Below are 4,826 nucleotides of genomic sequence, written 5' to 3'. Positions count from 1 at the left end.
TGGACCTATATAGCAAACAACCTTGAAATATAGAGATAGTGCCTCCCTCCAAAGCAGAGGACAAATTTTTGCTTTCCAGAATAATAGAGATAGTATCTCCCTCTGGGGCAAAAGCTGGGCAAGTTTGCTAACAGCCCCCTTTAAAAGATTGTGTTTCATATGTTCAGAGCTCCTAACCTGGGTCGCAAACCAACAGTGTGTGCAGCATCCACCCCAGGCCCACCTCTGTGTCACCGCCATGCAACTGAGAGGAACTGGTACAAACATGAAGCTCATGCTGACAACTTTACCATGAGTAATGGAGTCCTTTGTCTCTGGCTGAGGAGCCTGCCATTTCTTTCAGCATCCATGAAACTGTGTCAGGCTCACTTATTAGCTTGCAAGCAGGGAAAAATCGCAGACCCTTCACAGTTTTTGACACCTACTCCCACAGAGTGATGCCAAATCCATTATCCTGATACCCGTCTAAGAGAGAGCTTTTAGGGAGTGCAGGCACCTGCTGAATGCTCTTGGGCAAAACTCTTGACAGAATTCATCCTAAGCCCTCTGTATACTCCATCATTGTACTTAATTACTTATTTATTCAACGGGCATTTAGTCAACTCTTACATCATGCCAAACACTGTTTTAGACAGTGATAGCAAATGAATATGATTTCTGCCCCCCTGAATGCATAGCCTAGTGGAGGCAGCCGCCAAGCAAACAAACCAAAAATGTGATTCCAGTCTACGGCCATACCACCCTGAACAAGCCCTGATCTCAGAAGCTAAGCAGGGTCAGGCCTGGTTAGTACTTGGATGGGAGACCGCCTGGGAATACCGGGTGCTGTAGGCTTAAAAAAATGTGATTCCAGGAGATCAGTGCTGTGACCACGATGGAAAGTCAGGGAAGGCTACGGGGGAGGTAGTGTTTGACTTGAGTATTGAAAAAAAAAAAAAAAAAACCCTGTAGGCATTCACTGGACTTGAACATGGAAGTTGGGCGGAGAGAACAGGCATGTGCAAAGTCATAGACATCTGAAAGTTAAGCTCAGGAAATGATGAGAGGGTTACTGTGGCTAAAGAAGGGTTTGTGTGTTGAGGGGTAAGGGCCAGGAGAGAAAAAGTGTGGGTGAAGGGAGAGAAATTCTGAAGAGGTAGATGCATGAGAAGAGTTTGGAATACCAAACTAAGGCATTGGGGTTTTAAGTAAAATGGATGCTTCAAAGTTAGCTTTTACTTGTTTGTTTTGCTTTTTAAGTGGGGAAGCCATGGGACTTATGTTTATCACATTGTATTATGACCACTTTTATTTATAAAAATTTTCCCTGGTAGATTCAAGTTTCTTATGGGACTGGGGAAGTCTATCTTGTTCATCCGTGATTCCACTCCAGGAACAGAGCAGCCACTCAAAAAAGTTAAATTTATTAATTAATATATCTTAAATGCAGCTAATCCACATGTACGAGGTACCTCAGAAATCCATATGTACTATGTACCTCAAAATGTCCTGTTTGTGAATAATTAGGAAAAAGAAAGGAATGTTTCTGGTATTTTTTAACAAATTACCATTCCAACTTGTGTCTTACAATTCTTCTCTTTTGAGCACTTTATTCATGAGATGGCATCTTTTTTAATCACTTGGTGTAGGATACTAACACAGCACTTATCTCTACTCTAAAATAAATGTTATATTTTTTATTAAATACTAGTGGCTGGGTGCACAGATTCGTGCACATTGAAAGGAAATTAATTGGAAGAAATATTTTAATATCGCTATTTGCGTTTTGCTAATGAAAAGAAAATAGTATTCTACTGAGTCTCCTATCTACCTACTCCAGGACTTCTGTGAGGATCAAATGAGATGAGGCATGGGAAAACGCTTCACAAACATTTGGTTAAACTGTAAAAGGTTTGCACCTAGCAATCAAGCAAGTTGGGTTCCTGGGCTGAAGACACTTCAAGGATGCTAGTCAATAGGGAGAGGAAGCCGGGAGTTGCTAAGTGATGTCATTACCTGGCACCCACAGCTACCTTTGCTGGGCTGGGCTGTGGGGCACATTTTGCACCATGGGGTCTTGACAGCGCTGGCTGTGATTTGGTGGGGTGTTGCTCTGGGTTGGTGGCAGGGCCTGTGTCCCACTTGAGTGTTGGTTTGTCAGCGCCAGGTCCGTGGTGCCGTTTATTTTTAAATGGCCAGTGTGCATCATAGCAGCTCCTGCATTGAGCGTCTGCCCCCTGGTGGTCAGTGTGCATCATAGCTACTGGTCGGATGGACGGACACTTAGACTTTTACATATATAGATACTTCCTTTAATTTTATAAGGAACCATGTATTATTCGTTGACAAGTCTTGGCTCATGCTACAGATTATATATATCACTTTTTCCATATATTGTAAGTGGTCATTTAAATTAAAAAATACATTTAACTGAACTCATAGCTGGTGAATTATTCTCATTTCAAACTTATTTTCTGGCCACTTATCTCTACCAAGTATTATAGTTGAAAAATCTTTCATTAGGACACTTATAATAAATTCACATACCAATATTTATTTTCTCTTAAAATAAAAACTTGGGTCTAAAAACTTCAATAGACTATGAAAAACCCTTGAGTAAAATATATCCCTTATTCACAAGGAAAAATATATTATATGTAGGTATATAGTCCACTGAAACATTACCAGACTCTAAATTCACTTAATTCTGCCCTTTTTATTTTAGTTCAAAGGTCTTTATTCAAACAAGGTACATTTATAGTGAACTTTTTAGTAGTCAAAATTACTTTAAATGCATTATAATATTTTTAAAGTTATTTGATATATAAAATTTTGCCTGAAAGTGGACACAATTATAGAGAACTTCCTAGTAGTCAAAATTATTATAACATGTTGAAAGTTCTTTGATATATACAATTTTCCCCACAATAACATATACTTTAATAAATGTCAAACCTTTCTAGAAGTATTTCTGTACTGATAAAAGCTTACATACATGTCCTGCTGAGAGTGATCATAAGAACTACATAACATAAGAGCTGATCATGGTAACCAACTAGCCAGTTTCTCATCCTCGGCTGCTTTTGCCAACTAGAAATATAAATTTCATTTTTTATTTTCTTTCCCTGATTTCTCCTTAAAGCAATTGTAATTGCTTATTAAAAATAATACCACTTTGGCTGGCCAATGTGCTCAGGAGTTGAACATCAACCTATGAACCAGGAGGTCATGGTTCGATTCCCAGTCAGGGCACATGCCCAGGTTGTGGGCTCGATCCCCAGTAAGGGGTGTGCAGGAGGCAGCCAATCAATGATTCTCTCATCATTGATGTTCCTCTCTCTCTCTCCCTTTCTCTTCCTCTCTGAAATCAATAAAAATGTATTTAAAAAAACAATACCACTATTATGTTGTGCCAACTCTCACCGATATTATTTATTACCACACTTATTTTATGACATTTTGAAATCTGGAAAAATAAGGTACAAAAAGAAACCAAGCATGTTTCTTTTATCAACCAGTTTGTCGCCAACCATTTTGCCTACTGGAACTGGTTGGATGCAAAAAGGGTGTTGGAAGTGTAGTCTCTATATTGGCTGCTCAACTTGGTTCCAACTGTAAGCACAGCCCTACCCAGGTACCCAACTGTCACTGAAGCCAGGTGAGAGCACAGATGAAACCCAACTAGACAGCTGGTGACAATGACTCAATTTCAGGGGAATGGGCCCTGTGGCAGATGGGGGATGGAAAAAGCCTGGAATCTTTCCTGAACTACTGCCTCCTACTTGCCTCCTAGCCATGTCACGAGGCACCCTAGGCTTCCATTTTCTCATCTAGAACAGAGAAATAATGAATGCCTATTTCTTAAGGCAGTGTAGAGCTCAAATTTGCAGTTTGCAAATTCAATCTAATTTTAATTTGTTATTGTGTGTGTGTGCATATTTATTTATTTATTCATTCATTCACTTATATAGTTGAAGTATTACTGATATCTCCCATTTCTCCCCCTTTAGCCTCTATCACCCAGTCCCTACCCACCCCTCTAGGTCCTCACCACCATATTGTCCATGTCAATGGGCTATCCATATAAGTATACAAGTTCTTTGGTTTCTCTCTCCTTGTCCCCCAGCCCCCACATTGAGGTATGTCAGTCTGTTCCATGCCTCCATGCATTCTGTTCTTTCCTATGCACATTTATTTTCTCTGGCAAAATTATATACCTACACACCCTCTTTAAAACATGCACACACACAAATAAAAATAAAACCCCCTTGGCCCTCCAACCTCAGTCACATCCATCATCTCCCCTTTCACTGGATAACCATTACCGTGAGTTCATTGTAGTAGAGTGTCTTTTCAGCATCTGACCACATTGATTGTATGGAGAGATCTATTTCTTTACTCTGTATCTGCAGTTCCTTATTTCATTTTGTGAAGAGACCACATTTTGTTAGTCTTTTTTCTCAACAGATATTTATAGGGTTTATTTTATTTTGTTTTATTTTATTTGTATAAAGAGACCTGAGATGAGCATCCTTGTTCCCTCCTTGTGCATCAGTGTGACTGTGTGGGGCAAGCACCTTGAGGTGTAACTCATAGGTTATTAGGGTACAAGTATTTTAAACGTATAGCTGGTGAAAGTGTTACAGTCCTTGCTCATGTTTCTATTACGTTTCTCCTTTTCTTATTAAGGTATTGAGGTTCTTTATGCATTTTGGATACTAATCCGTTGTTACATATGTTAAAAATATCTTCTTCCTGTCTGCTGCCTTTCTCTCAATCTTGTGTACAGCAGTGCACTTGTATTTGCAAAAGTGTCTATGTTGATGTAGTCAAATGCATTTTTTTCC

General features: G+C 39.4%; 1 pseudogene; it reads left to right on the top strand.

Moving 5' to 3' along the window:
* The first annotated feature begins 724 nt into the window (after positions 1–724).
* LOC132225410 (5S ribosomal RNA) lies at positions 725–834 on the top strand (annotated as a pseudogene).
* Positions 835–4,826: the final 3,992 nt, after the last annotated feature.

Source organism: Myotis daubentonii, chromosome X (assembly GCF_963259705.1).
Source record: "Myotis daubentonii chromosome X, mMyoDau2.1, whole genome shotgun sequence".
NCBI classification, from domain to species: domain Eukaryota; kingdom Metazoa; phylum Chordata; class Mammalia; order Chiroptera; family Vespertilionidae; genus Myotis; species Myotis daubentonii.
The sequence above is the reverse complement of the archived record's forward strand: the minus strand, read 5'-3'. Positions and strand labels throughout refer to the sequence as shown.